The sequence below is a fragment of the Ursus americanus genome, chromosome 7, assembly GCF_024610735.1.
Source record: "Ursus americanus isolate L20-20 chromosome 7, mUrsAme1.1.p, whole genome shotgun sequence".
Classification (NCBI taxonomy): Eukaryota; Metazoa; Chordata; class Mammalia; order Carnivora; family Ursidae; genus Ursus; species Ursus americanus.
The window spans coordinates 84,707,542-84,722,973 of NC_142133.1; the positions used below are offsets into that span (position 1 = coordinate 84,707,542).

The window sequence follows — 15,432 nt, forward strand, 5'->3', positions numbered from 1 at the left end:
TGTGGAGTTCACTGAGCAATTAATAGCATGATTCAGTGCATGGCGTCGCTGTGTCTCAGAAACAACAGAAGTGAGAAATACTTTCCCAAGTGTGCACATACGTGGACATCAAGTTACCTTCTTGCCACATGTACTCACGAGACAGATGACTGGTTCAAACAAATCTGTACTTGAGCCTTGTCATTCCTGAACAACCCATCCATCTTCTGAAGGATGATGCTATGGTCTGAATGTCTGTGTCCCCCTAAAATTCATAGGTTGAGACCAAATTCCGAAGGTGATGCTGTTTGGAGGTGGGCCCTTGGAGGTGATCAGGTCATGAGGGCGGAGCCTCCATGAGTGGGACTCTTGTGGAAGGCCCCGGGGAGCTCCCTCACCCCTTCTCCCATGTGACACAGCAAGAAGTCTGTGACCCAGACAAGGGCCCTCACCCAACCCTGCTGACATCCTGGTCTTGGACTCCCAGCCTCCACAACTGAGCAACAAACTTCTGTTGTTCATAGGTACCCTGTCAGTGGTATTTTACTGTAGCAGCCCGAACAGACTGGGACAAATGGCTTATATTTTTCCAATTGATCTGTAACTACTTAGGAGTCCCTAATAGTGTGGTACTGTGCTGGACACCAAGAGGAATCCACAGCATGGTAAGCACCTTCTGTAAACATCCTGAGTAAAAATCTTATTAAAATTCATTCCTTTAAGGAATTGCCTCTCTCCCAGCCTCTGGTGATGCAAAGGCAAGCAGATACAATCCCTGCCTTCAAGACACTTGCTACTTTCTCTAACAGTATCAAGAGCATCAGCAAAGGGGAGGAGGGAGCTCATTCCATCAGGTGAGATGTGTGCACCACGCATGCTCATGGCCATGACCTACCATGGTTGGCTGCGGGGTGGCCCTGCCCTGCTTCAGACGGGGTAGCCCACAAGGACTGGAGGGATCTGGGAAGTCTCTGAATAGACAAAGGGTGGGATTTGAAAAGAGGGTTGGAAAATCTTTGATATTTAAATAGATGGAAAATGTATGAACACGAGTGAGAAAGTAGCCTCTGTATTAGAGGACATGGAGAAAATGTCTTAGATGAAAGTTTCCATGGGGCAGTAGTAAGACTCCAAGACAGCTGTAACCAGCCTTACAGACATGGAGGCCAGGCCAACAGGAGTGTTTGCATTTCCAGCTTTGCCTCTTACAAGCTGACCCAGTGCCTCTGAACTTCGGTTCCCTCACCTGCGATGGGCACAATTTACAAGTTTGTATGCGAAACACTTTTAACTTTATATTGTGATACATGGGTAATGTTATAATAATAACTATTATTATTATTGAATTGATTTATTATTGAGCAGAGGTATGGCATTATAGGCACAAGAGTTTGAATATTCTTTCCACGGAATGGGAAGAGGAGGAATAGGATTAGAGAGGCAGGTGGGGAAGTAAACCCAGCTAAGGGTAATTAGGATCTGGGCCATGGGGTTTCCCAGGAAAGAGGGATGCCAGGGGGTGTCTCTGTCCTCTGGGGTTTACTTGGGCTTTGCCTCTTGGGAAGCTTTGACTTCAGTAGGAATCCCTTGTTCCACCGGTGGGCAAAGAAAATAAGCCGGAAAGCCTTAGTGGATGGAGGTACCACTTCTGAGGCCAAATCTTATTGCTGCCAACATCCTGCATTCACATACCATTTTTTTTTAAAGATTTTATTTATTTATTTGACAGAGAGAGAGAGACAGCCAGCAAGAGAGGGAACACAAGCAAGGGGAAGTGGGAGAGGAAGAAGCAGGCTCATAGTGGAGGAGCCTGATGTGGGGCTCGATCCCATAACGCCGGGATCACGCCCTGAGCCGAAGGCAGACGCCTAACGCCTGCGCCACCCAGGCGCCCCTGCATTCACATACCTATGCAGAACCTCAGATCCTGCTCTGTGGCTGAGGCCGGTCTCCACCCTTTACGCCATGTTAACAGCTCTTCATCCATGTGCTGTGGCAACTCACGCTTGGGGTCATTACTAGAAGGCATCGAAATTAAGTCTTAGACTTCTGTAGAACTGCTCTGGTGTAGTTGGGGGCAGGGGATGAGACCAGTCCACCTGAGACCTTGCCCTGGATCTGCTCTTACGTTCCACGAAAACTGGGCAGTAGCTATTCAGATGTCAGCACCCAAGTCTAAACGTGGAGGGTTTTGACTATAGGCTACTCGGTCATTAAGGCTACTTCCAGTTCTAACGTCCATGGGCTCCAAACGCTGTTGTAGCTCGCTGCCCTTGTTGCTCAGGCTGTGCTGTCGGTGACAGATCTTCAGTGGTGATCAGGTGCCACAGGCTCGGCTGACCTGACCGGGTAGAGGGCACTTCGGGGGGCCGCTGGGGGGCCGCTGCTGGGGGGCCCCTGGGGGGCTGCTGGTGTCAGAAGCAGCCCTCTCCTCCCTGATGTAGTACTGATTGGCCTTTGTTTTAATTGCCTCCATCTTTAATTGCTTTTCTATGTCATGTTGCTTAATATGGGAGAATTTTTTTAATGAGCTTGAATGATCTAATTGTGCTGAACGTGATTTCCTTGTAGCATTGTTTATTGGTGTGTTAACAGTCAGCAGATCCCAGAACCAGTTATAAATACAGTGGGAAGCAACGAATGGTTTGTTTTTGGGGGAGTTCAAGTGCTTGTAATTATTATGTGAACTTGGAAGTATAGTTTTTTAAGCTGAATTTATTAATCATTCTTTACAGCAATTGATATATAACTTTTGAAAATACTAATAGATATAAGAAGCTACCATATCTTTTAGGGGTTTTTTTGGTTACATACATGTTACATGAGTTTGCTTTTGAAATAAACTATTAAACAATTAGAAGCATATAAGATAAAAAGTGAAAATCCTTCTTAGTCCTCAAAATTCCACTTTTTCCAAAGATGATCCCTGTTAGCTGTGGGTATGTACACGTTCCAGATGTTCTTCTGCTAATTGACATACATGTGCATGTCTGGTTACAGATCGGCACTATTGTGTGCAGGTGGGGTTCACTGTACGTGCTGCTCTGTAGTGTTCTGTTAACACTTTGCTCTTCATCGCGTTGACCCTGCCCTGTCAACCACACAGACCAAGCCTACATTGTTACTTGTAATAATCTAACCAGTCCCCCGCAGATGGTTTCTGGTTTTGATTGTACACAATATTGCATTGAATGGGTGTACATGTATCTGTGTGAGATGCGACTACCATGTGTTTGGTGGGTGCTGGGAGCTGTAATTGTCAGGCGAGGGTACGCACATCTCAGATTGTCACACACACTGTCCAGTTCCATAGGGTGAGGTGTTCCTGTCACTGCCACGCAAACCTGTATGAGTCCTGTTCACCACCTGTCACCACACCCGCGGACAGGTGTACCTGCCGATACCCTGTCCTCTGCATTGGGGTCCCACTAGCTCTTGCTAAAAGTCCACAATGGGAAAGGAGTTTCCTTTCCATTGTTAGTTTTTTTTTTTAAAGATTTTATTTATTTATTCGACAGAGATAGAGACAGCCAGCGAGAGAGGGAACACAAGCAGGGGGAGTGGGAGAGGAAGAAGCAGGCTCATAGCCCCATAGCATAGGAGCCTGATGTGGGGCTCGATCCCATAACGCCGGGATCACGCCCTGAGCCGAAGGCAGACGCTTAACCGCTGTGCCACCCAGGCGCCCCTCCATTGTTAGTTTTGAGAATCAATGAGGTGGTGGCTTCAGATATGGGTGCAAGTGTGGGAATGCTTAGTAATCAGAAGATAGCTGGAGATAGATCCTGTGCACAAGGTCTTTCATCTATGAAGCTCCAAATTAGAAGCTGCTCTAGGATATCCTCTGTTGTTCGTTAATGCACTGGGATCAGTGGTCCACGCTAGGAGGGTTTGATTGGAGTCCTTTTCTAAGGAGCCTTACTGCACAGGGGATCCACAGGAAATATTAAGGTTGTACATGAGGTAGGGTTGGATCTTCTTAATTCTCAGAAATACATGGCAGCACTCAAGTGGATGGAGTTTTGGGGCAAACATGCAACGGTTTAGATGGAAAATCATGAGGAAGAGGTGCATCGCTATTTAAAAATGACGAGACGTGCGTTCCGATGTCCTAGGATTTCATCTGGAGAGACCCTCGTCCATTCACTGACCTGTCCATAAGTTCTCACCTTACCTGCCTCATCCTCTTTGTCTTCAGACAATGATCTCTTGTTTTTCTCTGAAAAACTGAAAGTGGACTTGTTCTGAATTTCACAGCCAGCTAGAAGCTGGGCATATTCTAAAACAGAGAGTATGAGCGAGGGAGTGGATTCACTAAAATATCTTGAAATTGGCACAAAGGGAAACAATCCCTCTATTCAAGCAGGAAAGATTGATGGAGAGCCTACTATGTACCAGCAATTTGTTCATCTCAACGCTGTCCGCGGGTGGTATGAAGAGACGCGGACGAGGCAGCTCAGTGAGCAGGCCGGCAGCTGCAGGGGCGTCGCGGGGGCCAGGTCTGCACCCGCCCGTGGCCGCTACAGTGCACACTAGTGTGTTCACACTCAGGTACACAGAAGACCTTTTAAAGAGAGGCTTTCCTGTTCGGAGAGCACTGAGCATGGTCCAGGAGAGCAAACCAAACCGGGTCAGGGCCTTTGGATTCATTCCTGGGACTCCCCTGAGCCTCTGTGTCTGCACCCTGAGAAGGATGTACCCTACCTGCCTTATGAGGAATCGTCTGGCTCCTACCGTTCAATGTAAGTGTGAGGAGGAGCACTGGCAAAACACATCCCTCATTTTTTAACCAATCTCACATAGAACTTTTAGGGAGGAAGAAAAAGGCAAGAGACACTTCCTCTGGTAGATAATCCTGTAGCAGTGACTCAAGATGGCCAAAGAGACACCTGCCTGTGTCATCCAAACACAACTGACTTAACCCGAAGGTCTCTTCGACATTAAGAGACTGCAGGAAAGTGATGACGCAGGGACAGGACATCCAAACACAGGGGCTGGCGCCTGCTGGGGACATCGAGGTGGAAGGGCAGGTGCCACCGGGGCAAGAGGTCAGAGCCCTCCCGTGGGTGGGCCGTCCTGCAGCAGAAGCACTTCTAGGCAGAAAGACGCCTGTAGAGTGATTCCTGGTGCCACTTAGCCAACATTCAAAGGTGTAGACAGTGCACCCACTCCATAAACACACTTAGTGAGTGCACGAAACAGGAATGGGGTGCTTCTCCTACAAATGGGTCACTGGCTGGGAATTCACATCTAGTGCCAGAGCAAGGCAGGGGGACACCAGGTATCTTAGTTTTGGGGAGTTAGAGGAAATACTTCTGATTTTTGTCCCAGCCCTATCACTGTGTGAGAGAGAACCTGAATTCAGACGGGTTTGATGACCCTGAAATGTTCATAGCAATATTGGCTAAGATGGCTCTTGCTTATCCAGGAGTGATGCATAACCTTGACAGTCCATAGGTTTACTAATAGTACATGAAAATAATTATTATATTTTTGAACCATTATAGTATGATTTCAAAACCAATAATATCAAGCTTCTGTGTAACGGCCTTAGTAGGGTCTGGTGGGTTTCAGAAAGCCAGAATAGTGGGGGCACCTGGGTGGCACAGTCGTTAAGCGTCTGCCTTCGGCTCAGGGCGTGATCCCGGCGTTCTGGGATCGAGCCCCACATCAGGCTCCTCGGCTAGGAGCCTGCTTCTTCCTCTTCCACTCCCCCTGCTTGTGTTCCCTCTCTCGCTGTCTGTCTCTGTCAAATAAATAAATAAAATCTTAAAAAAAAAAAAAAGTCAGAATAGCGGAGGCTGGATCGCAGCATCCCCTGAGCACACGTTTGACTCCATCAGCCCTGCGTCCAGCTGCTGGTACCCATGCGCACTCACACCTCCATCTTGCAAGGGTGAGGGCTCTAAATGCTGAGAGTTAGTGACCAGAGGGCAGGGCTGAGGACCAGGAGACACTGCTGTTCACCCCAGATGAATGCTCGCCTCCAAATCCAGAGGTGGTGTTTCTGGTGTGAGAAGGTTTGTGGGGCACTTGCTTCTGTCACATAAAAGTTAAGTTTACAAATCATACTGAAGGTAAAAGAATGGTTTGTGTTGAGAACAATTTCCTGCATGTGTATTATGTGTGCACGTGTGTGCGTGCATATCTATGTGTGTGTGTGTTGAGTATTGGTGGTCAGGAAAAGACCATAAAACACACTGTTCTCTTCAAAGATTTTCCGGTATAGATGGCTGTGGGCTGCTATCAACAAAACCATGGGTCATAATTTGTATCAAAAGCTTAATGTATTTAAGAACGTCACACAAGAATTCCAAACTAATGATTCTTGACTTTGATACACAGAAAAATACACTAACTCTCATTTTATTTTTCAACCTTGATTTTTCAGGGTAATTTTAAAACCTTCCTAACTCCATGTGCATATTTCCAAATTATTCTGTTCTTTATGTACTTGTTTTGGTAAATTCTTATTAGGGAAAATAAAAACACTTGTTATGGTTGCATTTTATAGGCTGCCCGTGAATTTCCTAGGAAATTGCATGTTATCTTATTTCAGATCCCACTTGCCAGCCACGCCGAGTATCTGCCTTGTTGTGAGGTAACACATAGGAAGTGAAGTACAGTATCTTTTAGAGGATTTATGGTAATGCTGCAGAATGTAGCTGATGGTAAACAGCGCAGAGCCCTCAGGGTCTCTTCATTTGCCTGACACACTTCACTGCTGCCCATTAACACTTCTCTGTTATTGCCATAGACTCAATTTAATGAGCTTCTCTGAATTTGGAGGTTTTCACCAGAAACAATAGCTTTAAAACTGAGACACCTAGCTCTCTCCACTTTCTGATATTCTGTCCATCTTTTTTTTTTTTTTAAATAAAATAAGTTCTCTCTTTGACAGTGTAGTTTGAAATGACCTGGATATTTTCTTTTCCAGTTAGAATAGTCAGTAATTCCTAATCCTGAGACAATATTGCCAAAAACCCGGATAGAGAGTTACTAAATTCAAAATTTGCATTAATGAAGATAACATCTTTTATTGTTTTTCCCCTAAAATAAAATTGAGTTGACATCTAGAAAAACCCTTGTCATCAACAGACTGTGTTTTGTTATGAGTGAAATCACATTATTTCCAAGAAATAGTTACATATCTCAAATATTTCTCACTTATTAAATTGTCTCTTAATTGCACCAAAGTGTTAAAAAGGCAATAATCTTACAAGTTGGCTGGTAATTGGTCAATCTAAATATTGCGTGCACTTAGTTTTACCTTCAAACCTAGACATGTATATAAAACTGTTAAAAATCTTGCATTTCAAAGTAACTTAACTAAATGTTTGGAAGCATTTTCTGCTCGTGTGTCGTGGCCTTTCCTATCAGAGCTTCTGAGTAAAGTCATTTACACGCGTCTTCATGAGCAGTTATGTACTTTAAATGGAGCTGCCTGTTGTAAACGCCGCCACACAAAGGGGCGAGCGCCCATCAGCCCCTCCCCTCCAGTTAGTGATGTCGCCCTGTTGTCCTTTTGTCCTCTAGAAAATGAACCCAAGGGAGAACTGATGAAGTCACGTCGCGGGGGCCTCTCCAACTCTGACCTACTGAGGGAGCAGATCGGATCCAGGGAGCACCCCGGGCGACTGAATACAGGTACTGGCCGCGGCAGCTCTGGGGGACGTGGACGGGGGTCCTGTCCCCTGGGTCCTCCCCATTTGCTGCTCCAAATCACCACTCTTCCCAGCTTCCTGGTGCTTCCTGGCTTCTAGGGGAGAGTTAAAATTTGTTTTGTACATCGCCTCTCAACAGACAATTTGTGCTGATGAGAGCCATTGGCAGTTAAAGTAGATGATGCATTTGTTATTCTTGCCACTAACACTGTATTGGGTGGGACAGGCTGTGCATCCTTCTGGGTGCTGTGAGGTGTCCTGGGGATTACTAGTGGGGAGGAAGTGGTACTGGGACCCGCGAATGGAAACGCTTCATTTTGAATCATTGCCAAAAAATCCACACTTGATGCAGAAGTGAGTGCTTTGTTAAGTTCATCAGTTATTGTTTGGAGAGTTGGGGGTGGGAGCTGGGAAGTGTTTGCTGCCCAGACAGTGCATGATTTTTAGGGAATCTCATAAGCTGGAAGTTGACATGATTGTGATGTGAGTAAAATCTTGCTTCTGCGAAGTCTCAGCTTCTGAATAGGTACATGGAACAGATGTCAAAAGCTCAGGTATTATCTTCTCAGTACCCACATTCAGGAGTCCATTTTACACATGTTACTGTGCTGGAGAAAAATAAGAAGACTCTGGCGGGATGGTAATTTCTTAGGATGCTCTATGAGGGAAACTCTGGCAAGCCTTTAAGGTTCACTGTGCAATAGTAATTCATCCGTCTGCCGACTACCCATTTGCCTGTCTGATGACAGAACTACTTACCGCTCCATGGAAATTAGGGCTGGTGTGGGTCTCCATATGCTGCAGCCCTGTGGGTGCCGCCATCTTTATGGGCTTTATCAACTAGTGTAATAGGTCACGGTTGTTCTGATTGTTTTCTAAGCTCTACCCCATTCCCATTCTCTGAAGAACCCATTGGTTCGGTTTCGGAAAGGCATTATGTTTAATCATCATTTCCCTGGAGTTTTTAAAAACATATTCACATTGAGCGTTATGGTCCTACTTGACTTCAAGGTCAGCTAAAGTTTCTGGATTGTAGGTGCATCACAGATACAAGCTATGTTGTTTTGTCAAATCCCATTGAGTTTTAGTCATAAGTTAAAGAATGTTTAATGGAATATTTTATATGGGTCTAATTTTTAAATGTGGATTCATTGAATTGGCATTTCTGGCTTGGAGTTAAATGTCCACATTTAAATGATGATTATCAATGCAGGGTCCTATAAAACATTCAAAGACAAATCTCACCATGAATTAGCAAAATGAAACAAAAAAGAATAAGCTAGTTTTCAAAGAGAAATCCATGTCTACACCCAGCAGACTAAGCCTTGAATCGGCTTCTCGGTTGCGGGATAGCACCTGATGGTGACAAGGGTGCACTTTCAAGGCAGGTAGTTGTACTCGTTCAAGGAAGATAAGGAGATTCCAAGGTCCCAGTCGGCCCTAATCTGTTTCGAGTCTCGGTCACCAGCCTGTCTGTCCTCTTCTCGTGTCTGTCGCCATCACGCAAGCAGGCCCTGGAGCTGCATGGTCTCGGGGTGGGAGGGGAGCGTGGCAGGCCCCTGACCATCCCTGCGGGCCTCCAGACCAACCTGGTGGCAGTAGTAAAGCAGGAGCACAACCGGTACTTGTGCGATTCATTGCAGAGCATTTCATTTATGTGATTTCACTCGGTCAGCACTGAATATCAGCATCTCTCCCCGGCAGAACTTTGGTGATCACACACATGGCGTCAGTGTGGGAAAGCTTTGCGAAGCACCTGTAACACTGACACGTACCCTCTGCAATTCCTGGATAGTTCTTAATCCGCGCCATGGTCCTTTAAAGATTAATGTTTGGTCCTGAGGGTTTAATCAGTAGGTATTCACTGTATGTATGTCATCAAGACTTCAGTCCCTGGGTGATGAAATAAGCAGTGGGTTGAAATAAACAGAGTAACATTTCAAGATGGGAATACTAGTGTTAGAACAATAGCATCCAGGAACAAAGTTTACATCTTCACGTGGCCATCTAGAAAATGAAAATGTGTAAATCGTCATAGTGCATAGATCAAGGTGCACAAACTGTTTCTGTAAAGGTCCAGATAGTCAGTATCTTAGGCTTCGTGGGCCCAGTGGCAAGTACGACACTGCCATTGTGATGGGAGAGCAGCTGAAGACCATATGTAAACAAATGGGCCTGGCTGTATGCCAATAAAACTTTATTTACAAAACCAGCAGCAAGGGGATTTGGCCCTCAGATGGTAGTTTCTCAACCCATAGTAAATATCCAAATTAAGATGTCCTAAATAACCACAGTCATTTTTGGAAAATAGAATATAACTCTTACTCTCTTTTCAAATTTTATTACTTGCAAACTCACACAATAGTGTCTAAAATTATTGTGTGCTGGCATGTTGCTCCACAGACAAGCACACTGCTGAGTGCGAGCTGAGTAGTCAGGATGGAGCTGGGAAGAAGCTGCAAGAAGGCCAAATTCTCCATCTGTAGAAGTCAAGGCAGAACACAAGAAGCCTGCAAGAGCGGGAGAGGAGAAAAAGTTTCTAGTATTTTCAGGCCTACCTCAGCCTGCCCACCAAAAAATATCTTTAAATCATCCTGAAAACTGTGTGGATATAAAATCAAATGAAAACCAGTGCCCACAGGTATTACCCCACATGGGCACACAGGGAGTTACATGTCAAACCCCAGTGCCGAAAGAGCAGCAGTCCAGCAGGGTGCTCAGCGGTGCTGGTGTTGCAGACGCCGTCCACAGCCAGTGCCCCAGCGCAGGTCCTGGGCTGCAGGGCACAGCAACACCACGCAGTCCGGTAAAATGTGATCCATTCAGGCTGCTTTCCCACGTACATTGTAACTCCAAAACAAAAATACAGAGAACACAGGAAATACAATACCGAACACAAAAGAGAAATTATTTTAAATTGCAATAGATTTTACATCAGAAGCTCGATAAAGGGATTAATCTTGAGAAAGACTTTAATGATGCCATAGATTATTTTTTAAGGAGCTATTTTATGTGTGTCTACAATTTACCTTATTTGGGATATGAATTAGTAGTATAAATCATTTAGTTAAAATGCAGAACATTAATTGATATTTTCCACTGAAACGATTTGCTAGAATGAATGTATCTTTAAAGCAGCACTTTGACAATTAATAAATTATTTCAGAATTGATCAGAACAGGAGATAATGCATAGTGGAAATTGGTAGAAACACAAGTCACAGACATGGGACACCAAGGTTGCTCTAAGTAGTTAAGAAAGGAGAGGTCTGCTAGCTTCACATGTAGTCAATGTTGGGCAGAAATTTGAGTAAAAAGTTGGAAGCAACCAGACCAGGGAACAAATCCCAATTCTGTCACACTATCTCTGTAACTTTGGAGAAGGTACTTAATTCCTGGAATCTGAGCCTCAATTTCCCCATAAGTAAAGTGGGCATAATACATAGTTTCTTCTTAATGGGACCATTATAAGGATTAAATGAGATAAAAAGTATATAAAGCACTGAATTTAGTCTTTGAAACAGAAGATATTTTAGTCTGTCAAGAATCTTTGGCTGTTTTTGAAATGGGCAGTGGATTACCTTTAAATTTTTGACAGAGGTACCTTGATTCCCTTCCAGATTGTGACTCCCTGAGGAACAGCATTACCAATGGCATGCCCTGGTTCTAGGGCCTGGGGGTCAGCATTAGAAAGGGTTGAGGTGGATCCAGGCTCCCTGATTTTGGGAACAAGCTCTTGGGAAAGGGAGAGCTGCTGGCAGGCAGCCAATCCATGTACAATCCAGAAACATCACTTCTGTATTTGATGTAAAACACACCCAGGGACTTCCCTCTCCATCTTGGCATCTTGTATCCAAAGTTTTCTGGTGTCAGCTTGGGGGGTGTGCGTGTTCTGACATGGAGACATGTCTTATTCACACTCTCAGCTCTTAGGACAGTGCTGGCCACGTGTGTTGGGCTGCTGACATTGGTCTCATCAGTGGACGCATGGATTATTGTGCTGTGTGAAGACTTGTTATCATATGTTTGTAATACAAAGAAAGCTGGTAGGGAATGATTGCTAGTACATGTTATTAAGTGTGAGAAGTAGGAAACAGACTCTCTGTATTGTGTCCCGATGGTTATGTAACAAAGGTATGAAATATGTACATATATATACACACGCATGCACACACATACATATGTATACTCATGCCTGTACACATACACATATGCATACACACAGTAATGCACGCACACATACACACACGTACATGTCTACATGCATGCATATACACATACATGCATGTGCACACATGCACAGACATACATGCATACACATATACATATACGTGTACATGCATGCACACACATACACACATACATATACACAATGTGTATGCATACACATACACATGCATGTATGCATGCATATCCATAGGTATACATACATACACCCATATGAATATACATGTATGCACCCATATACATATATACACATACACACATATACATGCATACAGACATACATATATACACCTACATACATATGCACACAGATACATGCACTTTTTTTTTTTTTTTTTTTTACTGGACGTCAAAGGTGGCAGGAAACTTTACTTCTCACCTTGTGTCATTATTTTCTACTCACTTTCCTGGTGTGTGCGTGTAGTCCTACTTGAAATGAAATACAGTGCGTCCACTCAGGCGCCACATTTGGCCTTTTCCACCAAACATCCAGCTCATGTGGAGCCTGACTAAGAGGCAATCCTCACTTTTCTTTGCTTGGCCCCACACCATCTTGCAAAGTGCCCACTCATAAATCTGAACCCACTAAGATGAGGCCGTATGTTTTCTTGGGCACTTCTGGTTCTGTGTTTCTTACAGGTACAATGTGAAGGGAGGACAGTTAATGGATATTTAAAGGAAATAGATGCCTATTTTTTTAATGTAATGAATTGTTCAATCAATGACTGCAAATATCATCCAGTCACATAAATGTGTGATTTTGTGCATCTATGGAACCCATTTTTGAGTCAGCTACATGCCTGACATTACAGATACGAGAAATGGAATTACAGAACTCTGACACCAAGTTGTTTATGTTTAACCATCTAATAGGCAGGAGTGCACATATACCAAAAAAATAAAAATTAACTATACACTGTGAGAAGACCTATAGAAGTGGTATGTGTAAAATAATAAAGTATAATGCAGGTAATACACTCTCCAAAGTGGGTGAATCTAAGTATTCCTGGAGAAGGCAGATAGGATCCTACAGAATTAACACCAGGGCCATACTCCAAGGGTGCCTACCCACCTTTCCAAGACACTTGGGTATTTTAGACTTGGCACCAGCCTCTGGAGACCCAGAGTCTGGAATTGGAAGCAGGAAAGGGTATGAGCTCTGTCAGTTTGCGTTAAGTGCTGTGAATAGTGGGGACTGTGGGTGGGCTTAAGGGAGGGGAGACATGAGCCGACCTCCCCCTGTGAAGACGCGTGACGGGCAGACTCAGGAACGAGAATAGAAGGGGTCTGTTGAGAGTCCAGGGCTGTTGAGGGTCTCCTCCAAGGCAGGGCTGGTTGGGAGGACGGTGCAGGTGTATATGCAGGCCCTGGGGGAGGGTGTGCAAGCCAAGGAGAGACGCGGATGTGGTGTGCCACCACTGGGGGGGCGTGACTGCAAAGCCCATAACAGCACGGCCCTGACAGCAGAGAGAGGCCCTCCACTCCGACTCTTAGAACCTCAGTGTTTTCACGTGTAAAGCAGGTGGACCGTTTCGGCTTCACAGGGTTGACAATGACGGCATAGAACAACGCATGTGACACGTAGAACCCAGTGCTAGCACACAGCTCGGGCTCTTTAAATTACAGTTACTGTTGTTCTTATTCATAAAGAACCAAGACACATTTGCTTCGTCATAAAGATTAAGGCAGAAGTAATCTGATTTACATCTGTGCTGTGCTTTCTGCTTTTCAAATCAAAGTGCCTTCACTTTCCATGCAGCTGTGTAGGAATGAAGAAGCACTCCACGAACTGATGGAGAAGGATTTCAAGGCTACTTTGTTAAAGAAAAAGCAAGATGCAGAAAAGAAACAGAAATATGAACACACATACATATATTTGCTTGTATTTGCATAAAAATTCTAGAAGGGTAGACGAGAAGCTAATAGAAACGTTTATGCGATACAGAAACAGGCAGGTCTGGGGGGCTCTTTTTTTTGTTTACTTGTTTATTCCTTTTGCATTTATGTTTGAACCATGCAGATGGAAGGAAGGAGAGATAGGAAGGGGAAGGATGGAGGGAGGGGACAGCCGGGATCCACAGCAGGAAACAGGAGGGAGGGAGCAAACTCGGAAGGAGCAGAGACAGTCCTCAGGTGCCCTGGCCGCAGCATGCACACTGACTCACCTGTTCTCACCTGTCCTCCCACACTCCCCCCCTAAAATCCTCTCAGCGAACATCTGTCTTACAGCTATAAAATAAGAATCTACATCATTGCTTATTCGCTTACTCAGTAACAGAGTTATAAAGTCTAAAGTTTTAAAATTATTAAAGGAGAGTATTTTCTGAAATAACATTCAGGAGATAAGCCTGGATGAGAATGAATGGGAAGAAGAGCAGCAGCTGCAGGAGAAATACTTCAGATAATGAAGGGAGAGTGATTCGACATCTAAGTTATGTTTCAAACAGTGAGAGATTTACAGAGAACGTACTGTGGGTCGTTGGAGGAGATATAAATATGAATGTATGTCTTATGATACAATCGAAACAATATTAACTTCGTTTTTTTGTTAAAATTACACTTAGGTGAAGGAGGAGAATGTGGTTTTTCTAAGGGGTAAATGTTGGGACTTAGGTATGAGTGGTGGCGATGTCTGCAGCCCACTTTCAAATGGTTTGGAAACCGTGTGTGTGGGGGGGGGGTGTCTGTGTGCATGTGCATGTGTATGTGTGGTGTGTGTGTGTGTATCTGTGTGTGTGTGAGAGAGAGAGCGAGCATGTGTGGGGTGTTTTGGTGTGATTCATGTACCCGCTCTATACTTGGGAGTGTGTATAATATGGTCCATGAAGGGACAAGGTGACCTTACTGTACCCAATTTTCTTGAATATTTATTCCTCAAACATTCATTTAAAATGTTATAGACAGAGGGCCTGGGGGGCTCAGACAGTTCAGCGTCCGACTCTTGATTTCGGCTCCAGTCATGATCTCAGGGTCGTGAGGTCTGCTTGAGATTCCCCCTTTCCTGCTGCCCTTTCCCCTGTACACACACACTCTCTCTCTAAAATAAATAAATAAATCTTTAAAAAATAATGAAATGTTACAGTCAGAGAGTGGAACTCAAAATCTCCTTTACAACTTAAGTGAAGATAAACTGTCTTCTGAGTGGAATTTTTTGCGCCCTGCTCCTAATACCCCAGGACAGCCAGCTCACCCTCCATGGGAGACTTACCTATGGAGTGACCTGGCCAGCACTGATGACCCCTCATTTACAGATGATGAAAAAGCAACCCCTCCACACGGAGAGACCTTTCCAAGCCCAGAGCATGTATTCATGAAGAGCTGCAAACGAACTTTAAATGCAAGGTCCTTCCCACTCTATCACATTGCATTTACTTGATTAATTAAAATAAACTTTAGCATAACAGGGTTCTCAGTATGGTAAGTTGCAGACAAGGGAATGCCATTGTAAGGACCCAGGATACAGGAAATCCCCCCTTTCAAGAAATAGTGCGTGTTCTTCTGAAAAGTCCATCTGTCATCTAGTGACGCCTTATCTCTTTCTTCACATACTCTGAAATCCTAAG

The 15,432-nt window shown here is 44.5% G+C and overlaps 1 protein-coding gene across 1 annotated transcript in view; it reads left to right on the forward strand.

Annotated features, from left to right (window-relative positions):
• The window catches only part of LOC123786598 (myelin transcription factor 1-like protein), a 307,765-nt gene that overhangs the window by 83,832 nt on the left and 208,501 nt on the right, over nt 1-15,432 (forward strand). Inside the window, exon 2 of the mRNA XM_087863207.1 lies at nt 7,516-7,626. The gene's annotated coding sequence lies outside the window, so the exon portion shown is untranslated. The remainder of the gene's footprint in view (nt 1-7,515; nt 7,627-15,432) is intronic.